At 34.0% G+C, this 20,042-nt stretch overlaps 1 long non-coding RNA gene across 3 annotated transcripts; it reads left to right on the top strand.

Moving 5' to 3' along the window:
• The first annotated feature begins 536 nt into the window (after positions 1 to 536).
• LOC147398091 (uncharacterized) lies at positions 537 to 19,814 on the top strand. 3 transcript variants are annotated; one of them, XR_015179748.1, is made up of 10 exons: positions 537 to 802; positions 4,426 to 4,780; positions 5,937 to 6,000; positions 9,911 to 9,949; positions 10,094 to 10,378; positions 14,023 to 14,081; positions 14,284 to 14,338; positions 14,425 to 16,906; positions 17,065 to 17,182; positions 17,263 to 18,810. It is a non-coding gene; the product is annotated as an uncharacterized LOC147398091 (long non-coding RNA). The 3 variants fall into 3 exon arrangements; XR_015179749.1 differs by lacking the exons at positions 537 to 802; positions 4,426 to 4,780; positions 5,937 to 6,000 and adding an exon at positions 18,845 to 19,814 and having other exon boundaries at positions 9,562 to 9,949; positions 17,263 to 17,394; XR_015179747.1 differs by lacking the exons at positions 537 to 802; positions 4,426 to 4,780; positions 5,937 to 6,000 and having other exon boundaries at positions 9,562 to 9,949.
• Positions 19,815 to 20,042: the final 228 nt, after the last annotated feature.

Below are 20,042 nucleotides of genomic sequence, written 5' to 3'. Positions count from 1 at the left end.
TCTATTGTAAATGAGTTTCACTGTGAGTAGTCGATTGTCATATAGTATGTTGTTGAATTTATTTGGTTGGTTTCTCATTATGTTAGGCCTTTTTAGCATTTTAGCATGTCATTTCTACTTATTGTCAATCTTCACTTGTTTTGGTAATGAAATAATTCTATTAGGAAAAAAATTCATGAGGATCATCTTCATTAGTTTTTGTGATGTCCCCAATGCGTATGTCGAATGCATGTCATTTGATGATCGCTCAATACAACAATGTTCGTCTTCAACATTTCATTTGGTTCTTTCAAGACTACTAGCCCTAATTCATATGGTTCCATGGCCAAACGTAACAAGCACTGCGTGAAAATCTCAAATTTTAACGAAAACAATTGTTGGGCCTAGCCCGTTAAAGTTTAATACCCAAATTCCACGGCCAATGGACCACGATTTTCATGTCCACAATTGCCAAACTCATTGTCTCAACTTGTTCTAGGCTTAAACCCTAACAAAACCTTCAATGAAATCTCTCTTCTTTTTTTCTTTCCCCGCATTCTCTCTTTGCAAATCTAGAACAAAATCAAAGATCACTCTCTATGTCTCTCTTTCTCTTTTCTTTCTCAAATGTCTTTATCTCTCTCTCTCTCTATCCCTCTCCCTCCGTGTCTTCCTCGATTTCATCTCTTGATTGATCTCATATGTTCCACTATTTGCTCGCTTAATCTTTCTCTATATGATCTCTTGATCTCTGAACATTAGATCTCTCGATCTCTCAACATTAGAAATGATGGAGTGAAGAAGTTCTCTGTTGTGTTTTAAGGTGAGTCTGTCTCTCTCTCTCTCTCTCTCAGGTTGATAGATTCATAACCCTGTTCAGGTTGTTGATGATGAGATCTAGGATTTGTAATCCCACAAAATACATTAATTTTGGTTTTCTATTTCTCAAATGTATTTACCTTCAAGTTGAAAGATAATTTTGTTATTCGATTTTTTTTCCCATCGATTAGGATTTCATGTCATTTTAATTTGATTTACAAAAGCGAAAAACATGAACATCAACACTATTTCTTCTCTGTGAGATTTTGATAATCTGTTGGTGTTCTTAATCTCTAAAAGAAATTGATTCGAATACTTCGTTATCATGTTTTAGGGTTTTATTAAACATTATAAGCTTTGTAGATCAGGTTAGTTGTTTCATAAATTTTTTAGAACTTGAGATTTTGTTTCGATGCTTGATCTAAATATTTTGGTGATCTGTCGATGATTCTGAATCGGATGTTGTAAGGTTGCTTGATTCGTTATTTAATTTTCATATATATATATATATATATATATGGGTAGCGTTCAATGGCTAACTTTTTGGCAAAACATTTTTCAAAACATGAGTTAGAAGTTTTGGAATGGGCTGATTTTTGGTGAGGATGATCTCTACGGTGAGGAGATCATCCTCACCAAAAATCATCCCATTCCAAAACTTCTAACCCATGTTTACAAGTTGAAAAATCGTGGACCGTCCATTTTTTGTAAACTGTTTTTGATGGGGTTAGAAGTTTTGGAATGGGCTGATTTTTGGTGAGGATGATCTCCTCACCGTAGAGATACTCCTCACCAAAAATCAGCCCATTCCAAAACTTCTAACTCAAGTTTTGAAAAATGTTTTGCCAAAAAGTTTGCTAAAAAGTTTGCCATTGAACGTGACCCTATATATATATATTGTTGATGATCATAAGATTCATTGTTTTAACATTGCTCTCAGATTTGTTGATTTTCTAGAAATTAATTGCATTTCTCTAGCTAATATTTTAGATAAAAATAGATCATTTATGTGATGTTTTACGTATTTTAATTTTTATTATATGTTTTTTTGTTCTCAGTGGGTGTCATATATAACGCTTTAAATTTAATGTTGTAAGTTGTCACCAGTTTTTAATGTCGTCGATAAAGACGGTAACAAGCTTAGAGATCAAGGAATTCTCAATTATATTTATAAGGAGGGCCGTTTTCCAAATTTCTCGCTCTTTTTGCACAACTTTTGAACAAACCCATAAAAATTTTGGTGGCTCATGAAAGCCCAATTTCTGCCAAAGACAGCAAACTTCAATGCGTACGCTCAGTGAGTATCTTTAGAACTTCACGTAAATATCATTCATTTCGTACCCAAGTCTATATGATGTCCTGGTTTTCAAAATTTCTATTGTAAACTTTGGACTTACCATTGCTTATTGATTGGCCATTTAAAACATGATGATTTATAATAATAAAAAGGTAGATCAAAGCAAAGCTTGATTCTTTAGTAGGTTAAACAAAACAGTTTTCTGGTAGACTTGTTTTTTCTTGGAGCTCCACTAGTTGAACAGCACTAATTTATTGACTGACCCAGGATTGTGCTTATGAAAGTTACCTAGTTAAAGTCACGATATACAACTTTGTCACTTTTAAGTGTCTTAAATAAATTTGAATATATTGAATATGGACATAGCTCAAGATCAGTTAAGAGCTTTGTTAGTGATGACAGAGGGATTGAATATGGACTTAAACATAGGAGTATATGATGGTGACACTTCTGAAGAGGACAGGAAATGGCTTCGTGATAATGCTAGATTGGTATTTTTGTAAGTTAGGTTGCCTCAGATGGTATAGTTTTTATTTTCACCTAGCTGTTTAACCCTACAAATACTTTGGACTATATTTATTTTCACCTGGCTGTTTAACCCTGCGAATGCTTTGGAATATATTTAACTGTTCTTATTGTTTAAATTCTTGTCATTCTTAGGAATTTATTTATTTTTCGACATCCATGTAGCAAGGGCATAGACAATGTGTCAAGGTGTCATGACATGGAACCGTTGAGAAGCCTGTAAATCTGACAGCTAAACATCTCTTATAATTTTAAGTACATTTAACTGGAAAGTGCTTTCAGTAAGAATATATATTAGAGAGGAGATTGCCCTTGGGTTATATTAAATGACGTAGCAAAAAAGAAAACAAAGATATAATTAGTTAATCACAATATTTTACCCTCAATTAGTGGAAGTCTAGTCCTTGAAAAGTATGTAGGAAATGATAGTTTTTTATTCAAGTGCATAAGCCAATGTATATGAACTATTTTGGTCAACACCATAAGAAAAAGTTGACGTCAGGCACTCGTTTTAAACTTACTAATCCCTCTAGTAAAAATATTCCTTCACATTTTTCTAGCTACTTTAAGTTGGATGCATAAACTTAATGACCATGCTTACTACATAGACTGAGGTAAGTTTGGTCATGGTGATTGGTCTGTGTAGCAACTGGAATATTACATTGATTCTCTGGATTTCTCTCTAATGCTCCCAAATTTAAAGGAAGGGAGACTATTCTGAAATAAGTTTCCTTCATAAAGTAGATAAAGTGAGAGGTTTTAAAGTACATTATGCTAGCGAAATTTAGCTAAAAGAGTGTTGCTGGTTTACCTTTTTGTTTGTTTGCTGTTTTCTTAGTTGTGTTTTTAATAGTAAGTACCTTTTAGTGTTATGCAAGTCATTTGCGATGGAGTGTTTTTAATAGTAAGTACCTGTATGAACAAAGTTCTGTTTTATTTTTTAATTGATGTTGAGTACGTACTAGATATCGACTACTTATTGAGTCAAAGCAGGAGAACCGTGAATTTGTAAATGAGATAGGCATGGTATCTGCTTTACATCACCCAAATCTCATCAAACTATTTGGATGTTGTATTGAAGGAAACCATTTGTTGCTAATTTATGAGTATATGGAAAATAACAGTCTTGCACACGCACTACTTGGGTTGTATTTCTCTTTAAGCTCTTCAATCATAGTTGTTCTAAATCTAGTCTTAAATAGTTCATGTCAGTCGATGTCCAGCATTGTTACCTAATTGGTAATACTCCATTAAGAATTTTATTAAACACAGATTTGATTGGAATCCAATTGGATTGTTATTTTTAATTCTAGACCAGATTTAATGTGATAATTATTGGTAAAATCTATGGGTATTGATGCCGTGGACCTGGGTTCAAAAGGGTTCAGCCCCCATGAGGGAGCCAACCCTTCACCTAATCAATCACAAAGGTGGTTCTCCCACTACATGAAAATTGCAAAGTTTAACAAAATAAATTGTTAGGCCTGGCCAGACGAATTTTTGTTATCCAAATTCCACGGCCTTTCGACCACGAATTTTGTTGTTTTTTCCTTCCATTAAACACTTAGCTTATAATTTAATCAAAATATAGAAGTGGTTTATATTTTACTCTAAATGTGGAATAGAAGATCATTCTTTTGTCTTTTCATGTCCTCAAAGAAAAATCCAATATGCCATCAAAACTTCGTGGACACTAGTGCAAAACTTAGTTACCACATACTTAAAACCTAATTTTATAGTATTCTCTTATCTTCTTCCACTATTTTAATTTTAATTCTGTTTTAAATTCTTCTCTCTTAATCTAGCTTCACGCCCCTACAACATTGGCTCCAACTCGTGACTTCTGGTTGCTGTGCTACACTTTTGTTTTGGAGTTTGGCAGTCTTGTGGTATGCAACCCATGACTGTAGATCCCTGTAATGGGAGAAGGGAACTTCGTTTTTCCCCCCTCTTGAGCGTTGTATGGAGTTGCTTGACTGTGTCACATGTGCTATGAAATTCTCAAGTTTGTGAAAGATCACTTAGCTGTACTCAGGGTTGTCCGAACATGCCACAACTACAGCATTTTGTGAGAGCTGAAATGATGCCCAGTGGGTACCTCATTAAACCCTGTGAAGGGGCGGGCCCATACTACACATAGTTGATCATATGGATTTGGAGGTATAGAGTCACCTTGCTTAACTTTCCTTTGTCTCCTGTGATATTTTTTTCCTGTTCTACCAATGGACTACTAATCCTAGTACCTATTATGTGAACTAGCCATGCAGTGTACCAGAAGTGTTGCGCCCGCTATATGAATCATCAATAGTGCTTGCTCAAAAGACTACAATGGCGGTAAGACTATCTATTACAATATTTGCATATTGTTGGAGTTTATAATTTTTTTTCTTGCTATCAATCTCGATACCTATCTCTAATAGCTTGAAGTGGTCTATCGATCTCTACTACATGAAAATCCCAAATTTGTATCAAAAAATTTGTTGGGTCTGACCCGTCAAATTTTAAAACCCAAAACTCCACGGCCTTTCAACCACGTTTTCATCTCATTGTCGATTTCTCTCTCTGTCTCTTTCTCACTATCTCTCTTTCTCTCTGTCCCTCTCTCACAGTCATCGATCGATCAATCTCTCAAATTCTCTCGATCGATCGACCTCGTCATTTATCTCTCTCTCCCGATCGGATTGACTTCTCCATCGATCGATTGACCTGTTCATCTCTCTCTCACAGTCTCTTTCTCGATCGATTTCTCTTTTGATCGGTCTCCCTCAATAGATCTCATCTCCCACTCTGTTTGATCGATCGATCTCGATCGAGAACTTCTTTCAAATACTAGTTATCAGATTTGTTTCCAAAACTTCTTTCCAACCCTAGATATTAGCAGATATCATTTTCGATCAATCAAGACGTGAATGAGGGGCATTTGAAGACCGACTACAAAAGACAAACGATATGCAGAGTCAAGGATCGAATAACCGATTAAATGGTTTGGTTATCCGAACCCGAGTTTCTGCTCTCATGCTCTCTATGTTCGCTACAATGGCTGTGATTTATGTTGTCGACCGATGAGTTTCCAATCTTGTTCGCATTTCTGTTTGATCGATTTCACTTTTAGTTGTTAGGGTTTTTATATATCAGTGTTCAAATGAAATCTGTTTAATTTACGTATATCCGAACCTTAAGTTAAATTATTTTTCGAAAATTTGAATTGGCTATTATATAATTTTAGGCCCTGTTTGATTTTCACTTTTTGATGCCAAATTGATGATCCAAACAGGTCCTTAATTTACTTGTTTTTTTATGTATATTTTTTGGGTAGACTATGGCAGGATGTAGAGAACAGGGTTTATTTAATCAAAGAGCTTGATAAGATTACTTGTCAGGTAACTTTTTGTTTCAATTTTTTATTTATTTTTAGGTTGAAATTCAATTATTTATGGAATTGCTGATTGGTGAGTAGGAGCAGTGATTTTAGTTGAAAATGCACTGTTGTGTGTCACATGTCTTCATTGTAATTTTTTTTCGTGCAATTGGTGTGTCATGATTGATTGGAATATTGGCAACTGGAAAGAATAGACGGACGAGTGATTTGCTCGAGTTGTAAAGACACATTATTTCTTACAAATGTCACCTTGATAAGGTGGTAAAAGTCTGTATATGGTAATTCCCCAAAGATGGGCATCAATTACAACTATTGTTTTTACCGTAATCCTATTTTTACTGCTTTAGATGCAAAGAACAAATTTAATCCAAGAATTGATACAAAAGTGTGCTCCCACATCTTTTAGCACTATCTTACACTTCATTTCTTCAAATTTTTGATAATTATGCATGGATTTTATCTTTCTATAAATTTTGCGTCCTTGAATGTCATCTTTTGGCTCTTAAAACTTTTTTTTAATTGCTGGAAACTATGTTGGAGACCTTAAAAATATTTTATGTGATTTGTCTATCAAATAAAAAAAATATTCTTTTATGAGATTCAAATGTTTCTCACTGTCAACTCGCTTTCAGTGAGCACTCTTCATTTACTTCTCAACCTGAATACGAAACAACCCAATATGTTTATCAAATGGGTTATGTGGGTTGGGTTGTGTCATTTGTTACATGTTGTCGGGTTATGGTATAAGGGTTTGACATGATCTGAATTTCAAATGAAACTTATACTGATAAATGCTAGGCAACAAGCAATATAAGGAAGAAATAAAGCCTAGATATGGTAAAAGACTAAGAAAGGATCTTCAATATAAATTTGATCTAGATTTTTACGCATATGCAGGTCCTAAAACATATAAAGAAGCTATAACCTCTTCAGATAGAGTACTATGGAAAGAGGCTATGGATGATGAACTGCGTGTCTCAATGGAAACCTGATTGCACTTCTGTTTTTTCAAACAGAGTGGGGGCATCTGTTGTTTATAAGACAACGTAGTGAACTAGGTGCCTCAGAACAATTCCCAATTCCTTTTCTCTCTGTCTGTTCTTCCTTTTACCCCTTCAAATTTAACGCCCAAATATCATTACAAATTAGCCTAAAACAGAGTTGGAACAGGATCAATAGAAGATGAATTGCAAGTGATTAACAGTGTACGGTTCAAATGTAATCAGATTACAGATATGTTATACTTGGCATTTTGTGTAGTTATTTATTATTGCCGGAAGGAACAGAATCAACATATATTTGCGGAAGTTCAATCTACAAAGGAGATAGTGCTGAATCAGGTGGGAGAGGGGGTGAAGAAATGTTTTGATGGAGTAGAAATTGAAGCTGATTCGAGAAACATAACAGTGCAAAGCTTGAATAAATGGAGATACAGCTACTAAGGCCCTGTTCGTTTGGGCTTCGGAGCCGGACTTTTTAAGCTTTTATTACTTTTAAGCCTAAAAAGCCCGTTGGATTGTGTTCGTTTGGGCTTCTGGAGCTGATTGGGCTTCAGATTGAAGTCCGAAATTGAAGCCGCCTTTGAGGTGCTCCGCGAATGAGCTTTTGCGCGAAGCAAAGACCGAAAACGGTTTTACTTAAAATGACTTAAATGCCCTTCTTCTTTAAATAATATTCCACCAACTTAAAATGACTTAAATGCCCCTCTTCTTTAAATAATATTCCACCAAATGATTTGTACCCTTCTTTAAATAAAATAAAAAAAGAATTGTGCTAGATGGGTCCACCACATATAATGGAAAGAGAGAGGGTGATAAAAATCTGAGAATAAATAAAGAGATGTGTTATTACCACACCATTAATTATGACTTCACCCCAAGCAATCTGATTTTTTTTGTTAGTTATGGAGAAATTCTATTGGCACCCCAACTTTTACTTATTACAATCCAATTACTTCAAATTATTTATCACTACTTCCCAATAAAAAAATTAACACAATGCATTTAAAATAGGAATTAACATTTTCACATTGCCACCATCAACTATAAAATTTAGATGGGGTGTAGTAAGTAAAAGTTGGGGTGCCAATAAAAATTCTCATTATAGATAATCCCGTGTGTTTTGAAATTCAAAGTTCAAACTAATGACATAATCTTTCTTTGGTCTTTCATGAAATATTGATGTAAAATGATGGAAATACCCTTGTCTTTAATCTTATCCGAAAAAGTCTTGATTTTTTCTTAAAAACATGTCATCTCAAGTTCTAAGATAAAAAATAAAATTAGACTTATTTTTTTTAAGTCTAAGGATTCAAAGACAAGCATAAAAGGTTTACTGTTCATCAAATGACGGTTGAGATAAAAGGAAAATAACTAAAATTTACAATAGATGACTATATATTATCTATTTAGGGATTAGTATAATTTGTTTTCAGTGATTAATGAAAAATCACCAATTGAAATCCTAGATTTTTTTTATAAAAAATTTGAATTTTCTTTCGAAAATTAGTCATCTATAATCTTTTATATAAAATAATACAGATGATGATGATGAGACAATAATAATGATCAGTGCATTAATGTCATCTTTCATATGTCCATTTTTAAAGCAGATGCTACTGAAATTTTGATAAAATTATAAAATTCATAAAATTTATAAATTTATTTAAATTAAAAATTATATATATATATATATATATATATATATATATATATATATATATATATATATATATATATATATATATATATAAAGATATTTTAGTCATTTTTGATGCATTTTAGATGCATTATCAACATTAAGGGTATTCTGGTCATTTTACCAGAATCCAGCAATAAAAAGCTGTCAAACGAACATCAATTTCTAATTTATATGCTTCTGTAACGAACAGGCTTCTGCTGAATGTAGCTTTTCAGGCTCTAGGCTTCTGCTTCTTCCAGAAGCTGACTTTTGGAGCTGGAGCTGACTTCTGTAAAGAACAGACCCTAAGTCATCAAACCAGTGCTCAAACAATTTTTTTGGGGTACTTCGGAGGAGAATAACGTGAAGATAAACACAGATGGAGCGAGTTCTCAGCATGGGTCGGGATTTGAATACATAGGCAGAAATAACGTGGGAGAATTTCTTTTTGCAAGGTGGAGTAACACGGATTCTGCGGATATTGTTTAGATTGAGCTTCAAGTTATTTTAAAGGCTATGAGATATGCAAGGATGAAGGGAATTCAACGAATTATAATCTCCTCTGATTCTTTATACTCAATCAAAAGTATTAAGCATGAAATCAAGCCTTCATGGAAGTATAGTGAAATTCTGCTAGAAATTTCATAACAGACCGAATTTTTTGTGAAGTGTGCTTTTGAATTTTATTGGAGAGAAACAAATAGGGCGGCAGATTACTTAGCAAAATTGGGGTGCTATTCGAATAATTATTTTGTTATGAAAGGGAGGAGTAATGTTCCTCAAGTTCTAGTGAGAATTATTGAGGAAGATTTAATGTGTATGTACACTCGTTAGAAGTGTTTTCAGGGGGTGTCCCTTTAACCCCAGCTTATCAATCAAAAAAAAAATACAAAATTGTTTCTTACGCATGCTAAAATGAATATAAATGATGATTGGTATGAGATGTGGGATTGCTTAGTTGATAAAATATGTTTGTGTTGATATCCCAGATCTGGGTTAAACAATAACAAGAATAAGCTCAAGCCTTCACATCATTTATATTGTCTCTAATCCTTCAATGGAGTATTTTATCTGTCAAGATCTATACCCAAAAAACCTTTCTTCATGTAGGATTTGTAAAATTACTGTATTGACATCAGGAGTTTGACAAAGCTAAAAAGGAGTTAAATGGTAATACATTTATGCAGAAAAATTCAATAGTATATGATACTGACATCTCACTGTTATTGCAGATTGCTTTTCTCATATAAACAAGAATCATCCTGTACGAGGTATGCACGCCACTATCACATTTTGAGTCCTTGTTGCAACTTTGATATTTAGGTTGACTTGTTGGTGCCTCAATTTGATAAAACAATTAAGTCAATGTATATGTATCCATTCCAACTGAATACTTTACCTTTCTTGTGCTTCAGCAACTTCAAAAGTTATATCTCACAATGGAGCCAATGGAATGTACCCTAGTTCTATTGATCTTGCATATAAGCAAGCCACTGAAGATGGTGTTGATTATATTGATTGTTCCGTTCAAATGACACAGGATGGGATCCCAATATGCTTAAGCTCTATAAATGTTATGGATGGCACAGATGTTACTTGATCACGCTTCAGCATTCTTTCTGTTACTATTCCGGACATTCAAAGAAAACCTAGAATTTTTTCTTTCAATCTGACATGGAAAGATATTGGAAGCCTGAAGCGTAAGTTTAAGTTTTTCTCTTGTTTGTATGTTACCACATGAACTTATTTGATTTCAAGTTTCTATTTAGGAGTCCTTGCAAGTTTTGACAAATGAATAGTTATTGATAAAGAAATCTTAAAATTTTCAAAATCTTATTAATAAAAAAATCAAACTCTTGTTGCGGTAACTAATAGTCAACGTTTTTTTTTTGTATTGTTGATATGGATCCTATGGGGATTCTTGTCTTTCCAGATGTAATTGGGTCTTTGGAAACAGTAGAATAAATGGTTGATGGAAAGCTGTAGGACAAACACAATTCCGATTTGGCCTCCATGTAGTTTGGGCTAAGTTTTTTAGCGAATGTAAGGATTTCTTTCGAAGAACTTGCTTTCAGGTAGGGTAGCATTATTAGGTAACATGGGTAGTGACTAATGAGTGTTGTTCTCTTGGTCTCTTTTGTTTTCTTTTAAAGATAGGTCCCCTTGACCTCGTCAGTATTTACCTGTACTTGTTGTCAATTGTTTTACCTCTAAAATATGCAAGACTGAGGTATCTCAGAAGCTGAACGAGAATTAGGGCCTTTTGTGATTAGCATGGGCTTGACTCTATCTGTTCTTCTAAATAAAGTCAGATCATGTCAGTCCTAAGCTATTTGCTATTAGTACCCAGCACTTGTACACTATCCAACTCAAGCTGCAAAAACTCTCTAATCAAATATGTTGGTTCCTAGACTGCTATTTAGACTTCAGTTATGGCCAAGATAGTTTTCGGAACACTTCAAACTTGTGTTCTACACCCACGACGTACCTACATATATTTACCATACATAGGCAACATAATTATTAAGTCGAAGTCCATCAGAATGCAATCTCATTTTATATTCATGACATAGTAACTAATGTTGGAATAGTTGGTGATGAGTATATAGTGTTATTAAGGACGTATATGGTATAATTTGTAACTAATGTTGGAATAGTTGGTGACAAGACAAGGGTCTTTCTGGTTACAGTAGGTTTGCATTAGAGTTCAGTCCCAATTTCATACCATTTTGCACTAGTTATGTGTCAATTAACTACTTACATATATGGAGAGGTCCCTTATGTTTTCTTTGTAGATGATGCATTGTTGGTCAATGAAACTAGAGGGGGTTAAATTTAAAAGAATAACCATGGAGTGATACCATATAAACTAATGGTTCTAAGATAACAAGGTCTAAGACAATATATATGCAACACAACTTTGGTAAGAATTCTCTTGGGGGTTAGGCATTAGTTAAAATTGACAACAAAAAATACCCTAAAGGGGCCACTTTTCTATTTCAGTTATTGTTCTTGGAAATAGAGATATTGGTGAGAATTAGTGCTACGTAAATCAAGGTGAGAAGCACTTCTAGAGTCTTATGTGATCTCAGTGTGCTGACCAAACTACAGGAATAATAATACGAGACACCTGTATGACTAGCCATGCAGCATGGAGTTTGAGTGTTCGGAAGTTAAGAAATGTGTTCATAGAATGATCAAAGAATAGATGAGGATAAAGAATTTTAGATTGGTGAGTGGTAAGTATAGGAAAAGACTAAATTAAAAATAAAGATAAAAAACTAAATAAAGTTAGTATATTTGAAGGAATTCATAAATAGCCCCAAATATAATAATAGCCCAACGAGAGTAGCCCTATGGTGAAGGTTAATAAAAATATTAAAGTGGAGAGGATGAGACTGATTTAAGTGTTAGGATTTTTCTCGAGATGTGGCAGCATGCATGTAGATGTGGGAACCTTCTACATGATGAAGTTAATTTATAGTTTTTTTTTTTTTTTGGCTAACCATGGGAGGTGGTTAGTAGTCAAAGTAAAAGTGAGCTCAACAGGATTGAACCTAGGTCATGGGTCCTTTGGGCGTAGAGGTGAAAGGCGGGCCGGCCAGTCACCTGCGAATCGACGGCGGAAGACGTGGGAACACGCACAAGGACGGGGACGGTAACTGAGCACTTGAAGCACTTTTTTATAGGTTCCGTTCCGTCAGGTGCCGCCCGGATAGAAAACCGGAGGATCTGAAAGAGACCACCGGGAGAGGAGATGAAAGAGACACTCCACACTCCTTTACCAACTTAGCTAAGTTAGCACCTTCAGTTAATTTACAAGTATGAATACTATAGTACAGAAATTACCAAATGCCCCCATTAAGCAGGCCACAGTTTTCACCTTCATTACTAACCTACCTTAATGCCCTTTTTTAGCCATCTTTCTTCAAAAAATTTTGTTTTAATTTTTCTTATGTTTCTGCCATTCCATTGTTTTATCTTCTTGGGATTTATTACTATCTACAGAAGAAAATTCTCCTTGGAACCAGAAGTGATTAACCTTATTTCCTTATCTTGAACAACAACATTTATTCCATAATTACATAATTTATTTTCATTTTTATTTCACTGTAGCGGAAATATCAAAACCATCGTTTGAGTTCAGATTGTCACAAAATCTGGCAAATAAAGGTGCAGGAAAGTTTGTATCATTGGATGACTTTTTGACCTTTGCAAAAACCAAACCTCTTGTTGGTGTCGCGATTATCATAGAGGTGAGTGTATAGTACAACTAGGGGTCCTATTGGTACAAATGACAGTAATTTATAACCTTTTAATTCATACAAAACATGATGTGTGCCACGGTTTTAAATATCATCTGAGACCGAGATGATTGTTACCGTTCTTGAATGAGCAGGATATTCAACGTGAATTTTCCTTCAAATTGATTCATCCCAGATCCAAGATGACTCATCTATGATTTTGAATGGAGAAAAGGGTAAGCCTATTGTTTCCAATCATAACTCTGATTTACGTTATGATCTCTTCCACTGAGGATGCTTATAGGAAGCCACAATGCTTTTACCGATAAAAAAGGAAGTCACTATACTTTTATCTATACTTGTGGATTTAGTATATTGTGCAGTTCAACAAAATTCTTTTAGTGCCCTTTCTATGTGCATACTAATTGAATGTTCATTGCTTTCAAGAAATGCCATAAATTTGATAATTCAGCTAATGAGGCTTCGAAGGACTTAGTGGCTGTAAAACATGGTGCATTTGTGGTTGCTCCTTTGAGTTTCATAGTTTCAACATTTTCCTCCCTTCTTTTCATTAATTCTCTTGAAGCTGCATTGTTTTTACAGAGAGTTCTTGTTGCAATGTCCTCATGATGGACCTTGTCCTTTAGAAAATGTTGAAAAATATTATCATTTTGTTCAACGATTAGAGAGGACATCATCACAACGTGCATACAAAGTGAGTTCCTCCTGAAGCTATGTTCTAAGTCAGTTTTGCAACAATGGAAATGAATCAATGATTCAAGACCAATATCATATATGTGAGATTATATAGGACAATGATGTTTAGAAGTTTAAATGTTTTTTAATTGCCGTGCTTAACTGACTAAAAAAGAGTAAAAAAGATACTCGAACATACTCAACTGATGTGGAATGTATACAAAACCATTTTTTTTTTTCGTCTAGATGCACAAGGAAAAAATCTATGGTTTTGTGCACATTCCACGTCAGTTGAGTATGTTTGAGTTTAGCACTATTCTTTTTAATTAACTACACAGCATGCTTTATCTGTATTCCATCTTCTGTATGGTCATTGATTTCTTCTTCTACTTATTGTTTTGTAGGTCCGGCATTGGAATTAGAATAACGTCACACTTCTATTGATAAACATTTGATATTGAAGGTATGGAGTGATATCTTGGCAATCATGTTTTGTGTTCATGAGGAATGGGAGAATGTGGGACTCTCTTTAGTTGTTTGATGGTATTAGTGGTTTATATATGGTGATTAATTCCACGTGACATGATCTTTGAACTTGGAATTTTGAACATACATCATATAAGAAACTTCTGCACATGTCTTATTGGATGTTGATGTAATTGCAGAATAAATCACAAGACATTGACTCGTACTTAAGCGGACGGTGTATATATCTCATAGGTGAGTTCTTTTGTCTGAAAATGTCTATTGCATTAGTACCATGAAGGTATTTCTAAGAGTTGGAGAGTATGGGGTGTGTAATGCAGGAATGATGGGCTTTGGAAAAACAACTGCCCATGGTGGCATTAGTGTGTATGATCGCTCTCATCTGTTCTTCCAAAGGTTGAATATGACTAACCACTTCTTGAGGTAAGTACCCCTCTTTCACCAAGCTCAAGCTGGCCAATATCTTGTTTGTGTTGCTGATGAGCCACTTTGTTCCACTTTCTTTACTACTAGTTTTATAATCATCAACATAACATATATTCTAAATATCATTTTTCAAGTTAGACTTCTTTGTTATTTTATATATCACCTGAAACTTCAACAAATACTCTTTAAAATCCCATTCAGAAACTACGTTCTTAAATGAGTTTGAAAGTGATATATTTTCATTGATGTACTTGACAACAGAATACACATTCATGCAGTTTTCAAATAAGGGGTCTTTTAGTAACTCATCTGTAGCGGGTCTCTTTTTCGGATCTTTAGCCAGTCAAGGAAGGACCATTTCTTTGAATATTTGTGTAGAAACTGTGAACCTCCGCTTCTTGTAATCAGAGATGAGTAATGGGCTTCCCATTCTCGTAAAATCAGACACGGTAAAAGGTTGGTCATTTTCAAAGAAGAAAGGAGATTTACCAGAAATGAGTTCTAAAGTAGTCATCCTAAACAACCATACGTCTGACACAACATTGAAGTCTTCAACCATTTCAAAATTGAATCAATAAGGAATATCTGATCTAGAAAATAATGGCAATGTAGGAGAAATTTAAATCTTGAGAAAAATAAGAAGACACGATAAAGCGGAGAGAGTCAGAAGAGATGAAAGGCATCACAACCATTTGCTTCTGATTGTGTTTTATTTTTAAGCAATTATGTGACTCAATTTCATTTGTTAGTGCCCAATTGCTTCTATTAGAACTTGTTTACTAATAGAATTTCAATATATAATATGAATTTTGAGTTGTTTAGTTTAATTTAAAACTTGTTTTATGATTTTTCTTTTGTTCTTTATTATTATTTCGTTTATTGTAATTGGTGAATTAGAGGACCGTGCTATTTTTTTTGTTAAACCTCCAAATTCGACGGCCATACTCTATGGATTTTTTTTTGTATTTTATCTTTTTTGAAGCTCATTCTCCAATAATTTGATAGTCTAGGACAGTCAAAAAAAAAATTCTACAAGAAAATATTTGACGGGATGGTCCGTCAAATTTTGAGAAATTTGACGGGCTAAGACTGTCAAATATGAGCTTTTTTCACATAGTGCTCGCTACCTGTCTCTGATAACTTGAAGAGATCACAATGGCACGGTCACCTACTATATCACCTCATGCAACAAGCCAAGAATCATGGCGACTTCGGGCTAGGTACTCTCTCTAATCCCTCTTTTCTTTATATAGATTGTATTAGGATTTTTTATCCGATATATTTAGATTTGGATTGAAGATTTAGGTTTTTTATTCGATATCTTTTGATTTGGATTGAAGATTTAGGTTTTTTATGCGATATATTTGGTATTAATCTCGATACTGATAGATTCCTATATTTTGAAGCATGTAATTTGATTTGAATAAGTAAGAGCAATTTTTCTCTATTAAATGACTTAACTTCCTTTCTACACTCTGCTCGTGGATTCTTCCATTTTCTCTTTAAAGTCAAGATATCATCTCATCACTTTGCAAGTAATGTTATCTGTATAATCATATAATGGGTATTTACTATTTTTTGAACTTTATGCATTTTATGCTAAAATTATTTCCTGTAAAAAGGTTTGGAAAAGGGTCCTTTAGTTCACTTGACATAAATAATTTTCGGGGTAGACAATTCTGAAGCACAGATTAGAAAATTTGAAAATAAAAAATATTTCTTAGGCATTCTTTCAGCATTGAAATTCAACATGAGACATCATTTCTCAAGCTAAGAAATCGTAATTTCCTCTCCTATTGTCTTGATTCTATTTTTCTTGTGTGAAAGTTGTGAGAGTTCTATTATTGAGATGCATTGCCAGGGTAGTTTCTCTCTGTCAACTGGAAGAGAACGTTGTGCACTTTAAAGCTTCTTGTAGTAATAGATTAAGATGGCACCATCTCATGCAATCGACATCACTAGGAAAAGTATTTAGGCTATTAGTTTGCATGATGATGATTCTATCTTTTAGGCCCTTAGTTAATATGGAATTTTCAATCGTACTCATACGACAGAGTCTGTGGTGCTATTACAATTGTATAATCCATTAGGCCCCAAGTTGTTGTGGAGTTTTCATTTGCACTTATGGTGACAAAGTTTGTGATGCCATTACGATAAATAAGTTGTTTCCTTACCTTGAGATTATTTGTAGGATATCATATGCAGATTTAAGGAGAGGAAACATGGAAATGATTCAAGGCAGTGGTCTGCATTTCCTAGCAAAGTGGCAGTGCAACTACATGATACCCATCCTACTCTTGCAAATCCAGAATTGATGCCACTACTTTTGGATGATGAAGGACTTGGATGGGATGAAGCATGGGATGTAACAAGAAAGTGCGTTAATTTATTAATTTTTTGTTTCTTTCATTTATAATTATAATTCATTATGTGGTCTCACTATCTTCTTTTAGGATTGGCCTTTGGCATATTTGTTGTATGATTCTTGTTAAATGATAGCTGATGAGAATAACAGAAAGATTCTCTTGAACCAGGACAATCACTTATACCAATCACACGGTTCTTCCTGAGGCTTTAGAAAAATGATCACAAACTGTAATGAGAAAACTCCTCCCACGCCATATGGAAAACATAGAAGAAATTGATAAGAGGGTATTTTGCTCGCCCTTATTGCACTTCTATGTGTTATGTTATATGTGATGAGTACAGAATCATTAAGAATCTTCTTGCAGTTTAAAGAAATGGTACATTCTACCCGACCTGATCTTGAGAGTAAACTTCCCAGCTTATGCATCTTGGATAGCTCCAATCCACAAAAGCCAGTCGTGCGGATGGCAAATTTATGTGTGGTGTCTGCACATACAGTAAGATGATCTCTGCTTAGTTTCCTTTTCTTTATTTATTTATTTTTTTTTTTTTTTTTGTTCTCCCCATTTATTCTTAAGATGATCACCTGTTGATATGTTCAGTTTACTATTTGACTATTTATGTCTCTGATTTCTGTTGATGCTTCTAGATTTAAATTGCATTTCAAAAACCACAGAAACACAAATGAAAAAGGTCCAGCATTTGGAATCAACAAACAGAAAATCTTTCTCAAGAAATAAAAATGTGCTTCTATTTCCCTAGTACAATTGTCCATAACCATGAAGGCATGCTAGTCTCTGAATAATGCTAAAGTTTTCCATACATGGTTTTGGTAAGTAAAAATTTGCAGTTGGTTGAGTTATTTCTTATTTATATTAGTATTAAATTTTCAATAATGAACATAAAATAACTACCCAAAGTATTCAAGCCATTATTTTTTTTGAGAGAGACAAATAAATCAATATCAAATTGACTTCATCATGTGAGACCAAAGGTTTGGTAGTAGGATACTTAATAAAACAATGTCAAATCTCATTTCAAGTTTTTAATTTGACTAAAATTGAGCCTTCATCATTTGTATATTTAGATTGTGCTTCAGAAGAAAAAAAAAATATAACCTAGTCATGCATAAACTTGATCCTAGGTTGATTGGTTGTTTCATTGTGTGACATAAAAGATTGAAGGAATACGTACATGCTTTATTACTTATTTAGACCGAGTAAGCTTGTCGAGACTTATGTTACTAGATTCTTTGAGGATTCTAGGACGTAGCTATTGAAGGTATTATTGACATCCTAAAAGCTATAGTTACATGCATACCTACATTGGTATCATGGGGATTCCATTTTTCTAATTCCAAATTGGTTTTTTCTACCTCAACTCTCTTTGCATTTTTGAATCTTGAATCATTAATGAGGAGAATCAATAGTGAGAGTGGTATCATTCTTCACTCAGATGAACTAACTGCAAAAAGATACAGATTATCGTTCACTAGAATTTATCTCAGGGTGGTTATCGACTATGAGTATCCTGATTTCATTTTCTTGCAAAGAGAAAAGGGTGGTTCTATAGAGCAACGAATTGAATATGAATGACACTTGAAACATGGAAAAATTATAAAACCTTTGATCATAGGCTTGATCAATGCTCGATGACTGGAAAGTGAAAAAAAAAAAGTGAAGAGAAGCAGGTCTTCGTAGTAAAATCTAGCAGTGCTGGAAGTCATTTGGGAGCTATGGTTTCAGAAGTCGTTAGGCTTATTGAGAAGCATTCATTCCCTACCCAATTCGAAATGGATCACATTGTATAGTTTTTAACATCATCAAGTGATTTTTCACTTAAATCGGCTTGAGAGTTAGTTCGTAACAGATTTGATGAAGTTAATTTGTTTAAGACTGCTTGGGTTGCTAAAAAATTCCTAATGCCATTCCTTGATTGCAAGGTTAGTGGTTCTGGGCAAACTTCAATGATGGTGAACCCGATGCATAGACACTTTATCTTGACGTCTAGATGTGTGTTATTTTGGGCATAATGTGAAGATAATGACCACATTTTGTTTGGCTTACTCAAATTGGATTTGGAAAAAAATGTCAATGGAGTTCAGAATAGCTCAAAACATAGTTGGATCTGTTTTGATAAAAGTTGAAATACTTACTCAAAAGCCTTTATCAAGTTCTTTGTTATATATGTAATATGTTGCATTTTCATCTACTATGGGCCATATAAGAATTTACGAGTGAGTTTGGTGGTGTGTATAGTATAACTTCCCATGGATTCTAAATTCATCATGTCATGTATCTTGCCTTGATATTCCTCCCACATGGAGGTTGCCCTGTCGAAGTGGCGTATTATTAAATAAATTAATATTTTGTTTTGGGATCTCATCAAATGGTCCTTCGATGCTTCATTTCATCTTTCCATAAGGCAGGTTTTAGAGTTTAGCCTGGACATTTCATCATGAGAAGCTCTAATGATGTGCTTTTTAGTTGGGTTTTTTCTAAATAATATTTGGATTGCATTCATCCAATTTTTATTTGTAATATTTTATTTTAGACTTTTTGGTATGGTTCTATAACTGTATTTTAGATATGAATCGTGATAATTTGACTCCCTTTTTTACACTCTCTGATCGGGCAGTTCACAGAATCATAAGTCTTTGTCCTTGTGTATCCCGAAGCAAAAGATCTACGGTTTTATGAAGGGAAAGTACAAAGAGCTTACAAAAAAGGGAGTCAAATCATCACGACTCTTTAGATATTGGTGTGCCAAACACATGATTACACCTAGCTCTCATCACACATCTAGGTACATTCCTTACTAAGTAGATTATTTTGGTATTGATATGCCACAATGCCCAACCTAGGGGTGTCAATTGGTCGATTCCAATTCGGCTCCTTAGGAACTTATATAGAATCATAGCCATAGTTCTGTCCCAGGTCTTGTCGGTTCACTGTCTGATTCTAAAATAAATGGAACTGGAACCGCCAAAAATTACGAATACCCATCAGTTCAGATTCTCAAGAGTCGAATAAGAAAAAAAGTATTTCAAATCATTATAAATCTTTTCTTTTTTTTTTTGTCAATAAATTAACATACTATCAACAAAATAATTAACTTGGTTCTAATTTGTTGTACTAAACACACA

This window comes from Akebia trifoliata, chromosome 7 (assembly GCF_017979445.1).
Source record: "Akebia trifoliata isolate Shusen 1 chromosome 7, ASM1797944v1, whole genome shotgun sequence".
Lineage (NCBI taxonomy): Eukaryota > Viridiplantae > Streptophyta > Magnoliopsida > Ranunculales > Lardizabalaceae > Akebia > Akebia trifoliata.
This window is presented reverse-complemented; position numbering and strand designations above follow the sequence as displayed.